Here is a 13856-nt window from a genome sequence, read left to right on the forward strand (position 1 = left end):
CTCTGAAGTGTTTTGATCAGGAATGGATGCTGTATTTTGTCAAATGCTTTCTCTGCATCTAATGAGAGGGTCATATGGTTCTTGGTTTTTCTCTTGCTGATATGATGAGTCACACTGATTGTTTTACGAGTGTTGAACCAGCCTTGTGTCCCAGGGATAAATCCTACTTGGTCATGGTGAATAATTTTCTTAATGTGTTGTTGGATCCTATTGGCTAGTATCTTCTTGAGAATTTTTGCATCCATGTTCATCAGGGATATTGGTCTATAATTCTCCTTTTTGGTGGGGTATTTATCTGCTTTCGGAATTAAGGTGATGTTGGCCTCATAGAACAAATTTGGAAGTACTCCATCTCTTTCTATCTTTCCAAACATCTTTAGTAGAATAGGTATGGTTTCTTTTTTAAACGTTTGATACAATTCCCCAGGGAAGCCATCTTGCCCTGGACTTTTGTGTCTTGGAAGGTTTGTGATGACTGCTTCAATTTCCTCCCTGGTTATTGGCCTGTTCAGATTTGCTATTTCTTCCTGTTCCAGTTCTGGTAGTTTATGGCTTTCCATGCAGGGATCCCAATGTGGGACTCGATCCTGGGTCTCCACGATCAGGCCCTGGCCAAAGGCAGAGGCTAAACTGCTGAGCCACCCAGGGTGCCCTATTCATTTGTTTCTAATAGTGATTAAGAAAAAATCATTTTAAGATACATTGAGTACCACGTGCCAATTCAAAGTTACCATTGATGTTTTTTTTAAATTTCCAACTGATCTAGATACTGAAAAAGGAATCTGACAATATTCAGTTACCTGGCAAACAAAATACATATACATAAAATATACATAAAATATATATTACAAATAGAGACAGTCATATATATCAAAGGAAAGGCTAATTATCTAACTTTCTAAAAGTGAATTCCACATCATCAATTTGCCCAATGCAGTAACATCTTGTGGAGGCCTGTAAATGCAGCAAAACGAAGTTTATTAGGTAATGGTGTCATTTCTGCATCTAGAGAACAATATGCTATCGGTGATCTAATTATTAATATTAAATTTAAACTAGAATATTAAAATTAAGTTAGAACTTTCATGTTATACGACAGGGAACTACAAACAAACCTTAAATGAATTTCCAAAACCCTGGTCCAGAAAGAGAAAAAAGAACAGGCAACTGAGAGGTTCAAAGAATTGAGAGAATCATCATGTGTACCTAAATCCAAAAAATAAATCATTTTAGTAACAAACTACTTGCAAAGCTCTTCCTTTGGACTGATAATCGATTCAAAAAAGTAAAGTACAGGAGAATGTTGATCTGTATCTCTGAATGACACACAAAAATCATGGTGGCTTACAGTTTTATTAGATTCAACATTTTGGTAGTAACATCTCATAGAGAATTCAGATTTACAGGCAAATTTGCACATACAAGAGCTTCTCTGAATGTCCTAGTTGTTAGGGTTTTTCAAACAAACTTAGGAAATGAAGATAAACAAGCCCAGAAAAATGAAGTAAGTAAGTAACCTGGCTGGAATGATTCAACAGGAAAACTGGAGATAGTGCCTTATGGTAGAGCTGCTACAGAGTATTCTCTTGAGGCGGGTGCTCTGCCAAAATCCTAATGCACCACAATGACCATTTCTGAATTCATAAAGTATGGAAGGGTTGCCATATAGTGTTATATCCAACTGTCATGAAGTTTGAATGATTACCTGCATGCATATAGTCTTTAAAAAATACTATCATCAGTGTCATTACCTCTTTCCTTACTAGTAACCTACTCTTACCTCGCTAGAGTGTCTTAGCTGATTGGGAAGTTCCAACACAGGAATCAGTACATAGTGATGGAATCAGCCCCTATGCCAGAATAAAAACTCAGGTCTAGAGAAGAATAAGGAGAAAGACTGGACGATGGGCTTTAGAACTAGACTAGGAACTGACACTACTCTCTTACTTTCTGCCTATGTAGATATCCTTCCTTATCCCATGGGCCTCAATTTCCTCATCCATAAAGCAGAAAATAGAAAACTTATTTATGCCTTGGATCGTACTGCTATTTTCCAATAAGTGGCTAAGAACACATAAAAGAAACAACAATACCTCACATTGATATAGCACTTGGCAATTGTCTAAAAATATCACGTACTTTATCAGGCTTTCACCTTCTGAGAGTTGGATGAAAAAGTCAAGTGCATTTCCAAGTACACTGGGTGGAGAGACTCTGCCTTGGAATCAGATAGACCTGACTTGGGATTCTGGTATACAACTTATTAGCAATGTATCCTCAGGAAAGGTTATCTTAACTTCATTTATTACCTTATCTACAAAATAGGATCAATAGCACCTACCTAAAAGAGTAATTCTGGATTAAAAAATTCAAAAAATATCAGGAAGGGAGACAGAACATAAAGACTCCTAACCCTGGGAAACGAACTAGGGGTGGTGGAAGGGGAGGAGGGCGGGGGGTGGGGGGAAATGGGTGACGGGCACTGAGGGGGACACTTGACGGGATGAGCACTGGGTGTTTTTCTGTATGTTGGTAAATTGAACACCAATAAAAATTAATTTATTAAAAAAATTTCAAAAAAATCTGGGTCCATCTCCCAGAAGAACACCTCCAAGCTGTGCACATTTTACCAATGGGAGAGTTGAGACTAAGTGATGATAAACAATTGTAAAGCTCACACTTAGCAAATCCTAGAGCCAGCCTATAACTAGAACCATGAGAAGAACAGGCGTAGTGAACTCAGGAGTGAAATAGAATGAGTTAATCTATATATAGCTTTCAATTTTCCTGGATAAAACATTTCTTAAAGGAGGCTAAAACAACCCAATGCGTTTGACAGCTAAATGGAATTTGTCCTCATATATTTCTTTTACTTCTTATGCTTACTTTTCAATGACTCACAAAATAATTTCCTTTCTTTGGCCAGACACTTATTATTAACTATGCTACCTCAATGTTATGTGCAGGAAGAAAACTTATATTCTGTTATGTACATCTGATATTAATATACTCATGAAATAGCCACTTATATGTCATATACAAAGTAAGAACACTTAATTAGGAGACAAGATTGTTCTTCTGGCTTTGGCTTTCCCATTTGGGCCCTTTCACCTTGGGCGAGTCTCATCATCTTTGAAACTCTTTCACTTAATCTGTAAAATGGTGTAGGTAGACTTTGTAATCTCATCCCTTTCAGAACTAGATTCAATCACAGGTGAAATAACATCTTTCCCAAGAGCTTTAATGACGTTAAAGAGAAATGCATATACAGGATGATGTGATCATTGCTGCCCCTCTCAGACCTCACCCTTTGAAAAGGATAGTTGGTATGGAATTAAGAAACACACTTAAGTGGGATATGACAGTGAAAAACTGGAATACACAATCTTGGAAGATTGGGGGAGGGGACTTCTCTGAAATTACACAGGATAATGTAAGCCACCATTTGATAAGCTTTTACCAATGGAACTGCTTCTGTATTGTGGCAATAGCTAGGACCAAATAAACTCACAATGCCTTCCAGTCTAATTCTTTCTGATTCCATCACTATCACAAAACATTTACTCCTGGATATCTAGATGTATCTACTTTTCAAACTTCCTATCTCCTTCCAACATCCAGCATCACTCACAAATCTCCAATTTCTCTGACAAGTTGCCCACTGTCCCTTTTCAAGTACCATACCCCACTAAGATTTCATGTTCTCATGCATTTGAGGTTCAGTTCTGCTATTTCAAAACAGCAAACGTAACTATCTCTTGTTTTGTAAGGAAATATAGTCCCCACTGTGCACAAGTAAATATAACTCTAGAAAAGGCCATGCGTGATTTGGTATTTCAGCTGCACCTGTCTGTGACTTAACTTGGTTTCTCTTTACTTGCTGGGAGACTGTTGTCCACATGTGGATGCTGTTAAAAAAAAAAAAAACAAAACATGACTATGAAATTGGCAAAGGCATAATTTAGTGTATTGAAATGGTAGTAGATAGCGTCAGATTATCCAGCCAAATTGACTAATGACTAATCAATACAATAGGAAATAGTCTTCAAAATTCCTAAAGTTACAAACTGAAACTATACCAGTATGGACGAAAAAAGTTTGAACTCCCGCTCAATTATCAATAGAAGTAGGAGACAAGTGATAAAGGTGGAGAAAATAAAATATAATGAAGTAGGAAGTAAGAATTCCATATGTAATATCCTTTCACTTAATTCTTCCTTACAAAGATCCTAATTCAATCTCAACCTGTATATTAACATCAGTTCTACAGAGTTCAAAATATAAAGCTGAAAAATATCAGGAAAAAATTATTTCCACAGTAAAATTCACAAAATATATCCTTAATACTCCTCTAACAAAACAAAAAATCTTTAAAATGAACACTGGGTGTTTTCTGTATGTTGGCAAATTGAACACCAATAAAAAATAAATTTATTATTAAAACCTAAAAAAAGACCTGACTGTAACAGAGCATTGCATTCCTATTTATTTACTCCCATCCCAGGAGGGGGCACTGTACCAAGTTGTGATCTAGCCCAGAGTGGTGTGTGTGTATGAGGTGTGTACTGTATCAGGCTTGACCAAATGACTTGTACTGACACATGAAATGTGACTGGAAGCAAAGTGAATCATGTCCAAGAGAATGCTTTAAGAGTCGTCATGTTTGGGGGACTGTTCTTTCCCTTCTGCCAGAAAAATGCATGTCTCTTGTAAGTGTTGTTCCCTTACACATCAAGTGGAACCAAATGCTGGAAAGAGTCACAGCCTCCTGTACCCCACACTTGCATGGACAAGAGCTAAATCTTTGTTGCTAGAAACCGCTAAGACTTTAAGGTTATTTGTTTGAGCAGTCTTCTTGGCAAAAGTTGACTGATACAATGACTTAAGCAAAATAATACTTTTTAAATTATTCCCTTGGTAAAAATGAAGCATCTTTTAATCAAGGAAATTTATGTGAAGCAGAAAAATGACAGGTGTATTCAAAAGAGTGAACTGTGCAAAATAAGTTAATTTCATATTTACGGCACACTCATCGGGTCCTATTAAAAAGTGAAGTTTCAAACAAATGTAAATGTTTCTTTTCTTTTCTTTTAAAAAAGATTTATTTATTTATTTGTGAGAGAGAAAACAATGGAGGGGAAGAGGGAGAGCAAGAAGGAGAGAAGCAGATTCCCTGCTGAGTGTGGAATCCTACTCAGGGCTGGATCCCACAATCCATGAGATCATGACCCGAGGTGAAATCAGGAGTCAAATGCTTCACCAACTGAGCCATCCAGGTGACACTAAAATGGTCTCTGATGGTTTCTAATCACAGCTAATAATCAGCCACACAGCAAGGAAACAATTTAATAGGAATCCTAGGAATGGGATACTATATTAGACAAAAAAACTAAGTCCATAAATAAAAAACAACAACCACAAATCACTAACATATATGCTATGTTTCTCTGAGGGGCTCAGGCAAAGACAGTAATCTTTAAAGTATCTTACAAAAAAAAAATCTGACATGGAAAAAAAGTCAACAGAAAAGACAAGAAGAATAAAAAGAAAAATCTGTTACACAGAAAACATGTGATCTGATCCTAGGAAACAGGTACTCTTCACAGGAAAAAAAAAGGTATACCTCAACTATTTTACTTAGATAAATTACCAATCTCGACAGGCCAAGAAACTTTAGAATAAGATTATGTCACAGAGAACAGAGTGGCTATTTTATAGACAAGCAATTAGAGAGCATATTGTGTTCCCAGAGCATTTTTGCTCTATTTTACATCAGAAGTTTTTTAACTGACCTCCACTTAACTCATTCCCAGATTTACCTGACACTGCATCAAGTCAGCTGAATGACGTCCAAAGCAAAGTCTTCTCAGTTGGCAGCCTGCTCTCTGCTTTACGGGCACACCTCTGTCCTCAGCCCTTGACTAGCATGCTTGTGTCGCGAGAGTCCCTTGTGTGTGTTCCCACATATGTTTATGACACTTGTACAAGATATTTTAATCGATAACTTAACCAAATATTACATAAACCAAAGATATACGAGTAAGAAAAAAATTCATTTGTTTCTAAGAAAATCAGCTGTATATTTTTAAAAAACACTCAAAGGTAAATCTGTAAAAAGAACTGTCAAGTTACAGAAGGAAAAGAAAAGAGGAAAAAAACAAAAAAAGTTACAGAACGAAAGCAATTATAAAAGATGGAGGAAAATCATAAGTCTGGAAGGAGTTTATACTCCACTTGCTTTACAAGAAGGAGGCTTTACTCATATTACTTTAAAAATAGCAAAACTGAATACTATAAGGAGTGGTTATAAAAAATATATATGGTTGCAAACTCTAGTGAGAAAACCTATGCTCAGAATCAAGAAGGCTTTGGTCATAAATTTTATTTTTTTTAAAAAGATTTTGTTTATTTATTCATGAGATAGAGACAGAGACAGAGACACAGGCAGAGGGAGATGTAGGCTCCATGCAGGGAGCCCGACGTGGGACTGGATCCCGGGTCTCCACTATCACGCCCTGGGCTAAAGGTGGGACTAAACTGCTGAGGCACCCAGGCTGCCCATAGTTTTAAAAATTAAAGAATCAATGTGTTCTCATTCATTTAGGGAATATAAATAATAGTGAAAGGGAATATAAGGGAAGGGAGAAGTAATGTGTGGGAAATATCAGAAAGGGAGACAGAACATAAAGACTCCTAACTCTGGGAAATGAACTAGGGGTGATGGAAGGGGAGGAGGGTGGGAGGTGGGGGTGAATGGGTGACGGGCACTGAGGGGGGCACTTGACGGGATGAGCACTGGGTGTTATTCTGTATGTTGGTAAATTGAACACCAATAAAAAATAAATTTATTATTTTAAAAAAGAAACAATGTATACTTACAAAACTTAAACTAAAATGAAATGGTTGAAATATCAGTTCTATTTTCCCTGCTAGCACAAACTTTTTCTATTACCTGACCACGTACCGGTCCATATCACATCAGAAAAGAGAATTTCAACCAAATTATTATATAACCAAGTTTGAGCAACAGATTCCCCACACATGCCTCCCTAACCAACTTTGCTATCCCTATCAAAGTATTTCCCACCCTGATCTGTACTTATTTAGATGCATCCCCCAACTGGGCTGCAAACTCCATGGGGGAAGGGGTTATATCCTCAAATTACATATAAATTATCATTCCCCAAATATATATTATTCTCAATGGCAGGAAACTTCACTAAACACAGATTTCTCCTTCCCCTTGCCTCCTCCCTTCCCCAAAGATTCCTTGCTCCCAGAGGGCACGCAATACATCATATTCATCTATGTAGAAATCTCAGTACCTGACTCAAAACCTTGCTCACTGAGGGCCAGACACAAAGAACCCAATGGACTAAAAACTAAGAAAAATAACTGGCATTTTCCTGTAAATTAATAAGATGATAAAGGCAAGAATGTCATTCAGGAAAGTGGAACTTGCTAGAAAAAGGATTGAGGAATCAAGTTCGCATTCCCAACAAATTCTTAAGAAATCAAAAGTTAACCAATAATTGAGAGTATTTTAACCGACTGGAAATAAGAGGACAGAGTAGATAAGCAGATGTGCTTCCTGGAAAGAGAACCAGAATCAGGCCAAGCACACTCCACTCACATACCAAAAGTCAATTCAAAAACCTATGAGAGAAACCGAGTGTTCATTCAATGCATTTATTGTAGCACATCATGTGCACCATCCTGCAGGACCCCCCCACCCCCCACCACTCACAAGAAAGTCAATACCGGTTTCTGCTCTGTAGGACTTGACATGCTTTTGGTGGAAACAGAATAGGAACCGGTTAAATTACCATAAAAAGTAAAAGGGGCCAAGACAATTGCATGGAGAGCAGCAGCTATGGAAGTCTCAGAGGCAGTTTCACAACAGTGTTTGAGATTCACTCTGAACATTGAAAACTAGGAAAGTTTGGGACAAGACAAGATTGAGAGGGAGTGCGTTTATTAAAATAGGGCAAACAATGTCAGCAAAGTCACAGTATTACCAAGCGTAGCTCAGATTATGGTAAGCAACAAACCTAGCTAGAACACTGGGTATTGCAGACAAGTTGTAGAAAAGGAGACTGAAAGAGCAGCTTCGATGTGTGGAGTGACTGAAAAGTCAGGCACAGATTCAACATGCCCTGCCTTTGGCTCAGCTCGTGATCCTGGAGTCCGGGGATCCAGCCCTGCATCAGGTTCTTTGCTCAGTAGGGAGCTTGCTTCTCCCTCGGCCTTTACCTGCCTTCATGTTCTCTCTCTCTTGCTGTTTCTAATAAATAAAAAAAATCTTTTAAAAAAATCTAAATATGCCTTGTCAATTGCAGCATTTGAAGAAAATTATAAGGCCACCACCTCACCCTAATGAAATAGAAAAAAAAAAAAACTAAAAAGTAGAAATCTATAATAAATTTTGTTCATTTGATCAATATGATGGTATATTTTATGTATCAACCTGACTGAATCATAGGGTGTCAGATATCTGGTCAAACATTATTCTGAGTGTATCCATGAGAATATATTCAAATGAGATTAAGATGTGAATTCATTGACTGACTATAGGAACTTGCTAGCCACAACATGGGTGGGCCTCATCCAATCAGCTCAAGGCCCAAACAGAACAAAAGACTAACCCTCCCCTGAGAATTCCTCCTGCCTGACTGCCTCCAAACTGGGACATTAGCTTTCTTCTGCCTTTGGACCTAAGTTGAAACACTGGTTGTGTCTCGAGCTTGAGAGTCTTTGACCTGAGCTATACCCTCAGTTCTCCTGGTTCTTAGGCCTTCAGACTCAAACTAGTACAGCACCAGCTCCCTTTGGTCTCCAGCTTGCTGGCTTACCCTGCGGATCTCAGAACTTGTCAGCCTCCATAACCACCTTAGCCAATTCTTACAGTGAGATATATATATATATATACACACACACACACACACACATCCTATTGATTCTGCTTTTCCGGAGAGCCCAGACTAATACAATCAAACTTGAAATTTCAGATGTCTGTTATATTGCTACAATAGAATCTATCTGATAAAAAACTAAAGGACTCTTGATACACCTTCTAGTCAATGAAAACATGTTAACCTTGACCAAAATGTAACATTAAATAGCCTTCAGATAAGTTCAGAGCAATAGTCATTCAATATCAACCATTTTTAATTTTACTTCTTTTTATTTTAATGAAGAAAGAAATACTTCTTATATAGATAAACAATTCTTTTGAGAAAAAAAAATGAGCCTGTATGTGCAAGAGTAATGCTAGGACTAAGTATAACACAGTGAAATAAATAAAGCAGGCACAGTACCCAACCTCAAAGAGCTTACAGACTAGGTAGGGATAAGCCATTAATCAACCACCAAAGAAATGGAAAATAACCTGATGAATGCAAGGACAATGATGAACATGGTGCTACTGGAGTATATAATGGAGAGAGCTAATCTCATCTGGAGTTCAAGGATGGTTTCTTGGCCCTGTGATGACTGAACAGAGGAATCTAGCAAAGGAAAAAGAGAAAATGCAAATGTAGAGCAAGTGGAAGGCACTCAGACATTTAATAGCTGGGTAAAAAGCGTATAAGCTGCAAAAAAATAGAACAAAAAAATGAGTGGCTAGGAGATGGTTTCAGTGAAGTCAAGGAAGAGAGTGCTTTAAGAGGGAGGTATCTGTCATCTGTCAACAACCCCTAATGCCACTGGGCAGATCAGCAGAAGGACCTCCAAAAAGCCTGCAGTGCTTTAGTGACACAAAGTGCATGGTGGCCTGAGAGAGTCACTAGAAAGCTCAGGGCAGAAGCCATCTCAGTGCGGGCAGAGGAGCACATTGGAGGTGAGAAAACTGGAGACCTAGAATATCCAAGCAAAGAGGGGATCCCTGACGAAAGGGGATGTAGAATCAAGAGGGAACAATTTTGAAAAGAAAAAGTCTGAATATTTAATATCAATGACAATGATCATCAGTGTCAGAGGGTGAATATCAAATGAAGAGAGGGGATGCTCTACGTCCTAAGTGTTCATCAGAGGGGGTACACAGGCTTGTTCTTCAGAAAGAGGAGGGGACAGACACTTCTCTATGCCGGGAGGACGAAAACAGAACGAGTGCACCGATGAGTGAGTGTGAGTGTGTGCTGTCAGGAGCTGATGTGTCAGTGTTATTTACATTATCTTTCCAGTTGTTTACTGACATTCTAGGGTTAAAATTACCATAGGGTTTCCTATGGGATTCAGATGGTGTCAACAGAATTAAAAATCTTACGTGTGGCAAGGTACAAAGTATTTCAAGGGATTATTAAATGTCACTTTTGTGTACAATATGGCATTGGTCCTACCATGAATTGAAACAAAGCAAAATATATTTATAAAAGTTTAATATAGCATATAAATACCCAATAATGTGCATTTAAATTTAATAGAGAAAAAAATGAAGAAAGATCAGGAAAGCTGTTTACAAGCACACTACATTCCAAAGTCTACAAATGGGCCCATGGAACTAAGTCGCGGAGGGAAAGTTCTCCAAAGCCTGCTTGGTTCCATGCTGTTGCTAGAGGAAGAGTCAGGGAAACTGTCAGCAAGAATGACCATGCTCCTTTTTCTTTGCTTTTCCTTTCTGAAAAACAAAAAGAATGGGAGGGAGGGAGGGAGGGAGGAAGGAAGGAAGGAAGGAAGGAAGGAAGGAAGGAAGGAAGGAAGGAAGGAAGGAAGGAAGGAGAAAGAAAGAAGGAAAGCAAACCGATAGACAGACAGACATGTAACCCACCCCTAACTGTGCACAGCCATACATCACAGGACTTAGTTCACGAAAGGGAAAGACACAAGGAAATGTCGCTGTCATCTCTGCCCACTGAGATGAATTAAATCAATCGCCCATTCAATCCCGCCTGAAGGAGGCAGCTGAGCTGGGGCCGGACCCTGAGGCTGCGTGTCCTGCCCCTGAACAAGGGGCCTGGGACTCGGCCTGGGCGCTGCTGCTCCTGCTGGCGCTGCTCCAGGCGCCTGTGGACAGCGCGCGCCTGCACGGATCTCTGCATGCAGAGAATTCGATGCCTCAGGAAACCACCAACAGGGAATGTCACCTCTGTGACCTCCAGCTCTAGGAGCCAGGCCACCAGCAGCTCAGGGAACCCGCTGACCAACCGCCATCTCCATCTCCAAGACGCGTGGCTACAGCCAGAATCCCAGCAGCTGGGGGCTGGGCCAACAGGATCTCCAGCAGCTCAGGGTCCCAGAACACAACCCAGGCGACACTGGCCTCGGAGACCATCCCCATGACAGTTCAGCCGCGGCCTTTTCTTATCAGTCACAATCACACCAGCTATTAGCTCTAAAGGAAATCCAGGATCCAGAGTGGATACTGGCAGCTCTCTGGGCGGTATTGTGCTGACACTGGGTGTCCCGTCGGTTCCTTACATCGGAGGCAGAAGGTATTATTCCAGAAGAGGCGTTCGATCACGAACCATTGGTGAACATGATGCCATCATCTAAGGAGGTCCAGGACCAGTGGAAGAAGACGGATACAGCCCTGTCAGATCATTTCGGTGATTCGGCCATGCACATAATATACAATGTGCTATATAAACATGTGGAGCGTCCTCCTGGTTCCTAAAGGGAAAACGGGTTTGGTTTGGGTTTTCTAAAGGAGTATTTGGAACATAGAGTTAATGCAATGGTTATAGTCACTTTTAAGAAATACACAGTAAGACAAGGCCTGCCCTTTCCTTGTATGGCACTGGTCACAGCAGGGGAGTGATCGGCAGACATGGTCCCCCATGGGTGCTGTGCCCTCCCCGCATACAAATAAGGCCCTCAGGATGCTGACAGAAACACCACACAGCAAAAATTATAGGAGTTCACCAGCTCGCAAGCATAACTTTAAAGCGTTGTGCCGGGTGCACTGCCCCCAGGGCCCAGTCAAACTAGCAATGATATCTGGGCTTTGCCCTGCTAGGGAGAGCCTGAACTTTCAATGAGAGGTAATCTAAGTATTTTTTTCCTCTGTGTATTTCACTAAATTGGAACACTGAACAGTGTTTTAAAGATTTGGTTAGGTTATTGCTGATGTGAGACTAGTGTCACTACCAGAAATCACTCTATTTCATATGGAACAGTTATTTTCTGTTTAGTGAATATTTTTAAGAGGTGTAAAGCTTTCTGCTCCTAGAATCGCTGAACGTCCTGTAAACTTCCCTAACCTAAGTTCCTCCTGTGATTTCCAAACCCACCCCACAAGCTAAGGCTGTGCCAGTCCATCCAGGGGCCGTAGGGCAGCACTACCTACACAACCCCTCAGGCTCCCACCTACATACCAAATGCTGCATTTTTGTGCACTGTTGATTTTACTCAGATTGGGGACATAGCATTTTTATACTACAAAAGCTTTGGAGTACATTTTTAAGGCTTTTAAAGATAAGCTTTTATTATTCTTCAGGCCACTGGTCTCCTGGGGGCAGGCACATGGCTGTATTATGGTATTAGAGAAAGCCCCATGTTGTAGGGACCCCAGGGCCAGTCAATGTAGTTCCTGTTACAAGCAGCCAAAACTCGTTCATGTTTGGTGAAAAAATGGTACTTAATCTGACTATATGACCATCCGACAGAGTGTTGCTATCTTAGTAAATTTCTGCTAATCCAGAAATGCACTAATATGTCCTAATGTCCCTCGTCTGCACTGCAAAGGATTTAAATGTGACTTGTGATCAGCTTTTGTGTTTCAGAGGATGCTAGGAATTTCTATGTAAAAGCATCACGTCTACGCACTGTGCATTAAGGCCTAGTCTGCTGAGGACCAGGTAATGCCGCAGGCCTGAGATGTGTATTGTAGAAGGAATCCAAGAAAGCCTGGGTGGGCAGAGTTGGTAACAGACCACATACTTGCCTGGTAGGAACCCCCACCGTTTCCATTTCTTTGTAAAATGACGATGCGGGTGGGGGGTGTTTTCAATTTTACCTTTTTCATCTCTTGTGTTCTTTGTGCTTCCCGGCTTGAGGTCCATTAGAACCCCAGAGGCAGGGGATCCCTGGGTGGCGCATCGGTTTGGCGCCTGCCTTTGGCCCAGGGCGCGATCCTGGAGACCCGGGATCGAATCCCATGTCGGGCTCCCGGTGCATGGAGCCTGCTTCTCCCTCTGCCTGTGTCTCTGCCTCTCTCTCTATCTCTCTGTGACTATCATAAATAAATAAAAATTAAAAAAAAAAAAGAACCCCGTAGGCAGCCGGATTCTGAGCACTCTGAGGATAGGGAACCACTTCATGTCCCTGAATACCTTTCCGGTGGCCTGAGGCCTGTCTTCTCCGTGTGGAAGCTGCATCGCTCACTTCCCAGGCCAACCACTGCTCCCCTAGTGCACATTTCACGGGCATAAACTCATTACCTAGTCCTGTTCACTGCGGCAAATACTCGCTTCTGTTCCCGCTGAGAAATGTATTCACTTGAAGATGCGGGAGAATCCAATCCAGGACTTTAGATAATCCAAAACATGAATCACTCCCATTCAGGTAAATGAGAGTTGACAATATATTCGTGAGAATTTTGTATTTTTAAGGAGAAAAATTTAAAGCAAATTCCTTTAACTCTTTTTTCCTTTTATTATAATGACCAGGTTTTGGTATTTAATTGTCACTGAGAACTATTTTTAGAATAAAATTTTGTTCTTAATCTAAAAATTAAAAAAAATAAAAAAGTAAATACCAACCTAAGAAATAATAGACACATCAGTCAGTTGATTATGCATTTAATTAAGAATAATAGTGTGTATAGTTTTGACATAAGTCAGCCATGATAATAATATATTTAATTACTTTTTAGACTCTTGTTAAACAAACTCCCGGGATCCCTGGGTGGCGCAGCGGTT

At 40.1% G+C, this 13856-nt stretch overlaps 1 long non-coding RNA gene across 3 annotated transcripts; it reads right to left on the bottom strand.

The window, feature by feature from the left end:
• Positions 1-895: 895 nt before the first annotated feature.
• On the bottom strand, positions 896-12447 carry LOC140598561 (uncharacterized). 3 transcript variants are annotated; one of them, XR_012001005.1, is made up of 4 exons: positions 10458-12447; positions 3847-3908; positions 1116-1206; positions 896-954 (listed from the first exon to the last, which is right to left on the bottom strand). It is a non-coding gene; the product is annotated as an uncharacterized lncRNA (long non-coding RNA). The 3 variants fall into 3 exon arrangements; XR_012001006.1 differs by lacking the exons at positions 896-954; positions 1116-1206 and having other exon boundaries at positions 3221-3908; positions 10458-10615; positions 10766-12447; XR_012001004.1 differs by lacking the exons at positions 896-954; positions 1116-1206 and having other exon boundaries at positions 3221-3908.
• Between the last annotated feature and the right edge of the window lie 1409 nt (positions 12448-13856).

Source organism: Vulpes vulpes, chromosome 4 (genome assembly GCF_048418805.1).
Source record: "Vulpes vulpes isolate BD-2025 chromosome 4, VulVul3, whole genome shotgun sequence".
Taxonomy (NCBI): Eukaryota; Metazoa; Chordata; class Mammalia; order Carnivora; family Canidae; genus Vulpes; species Vulpes vulpes.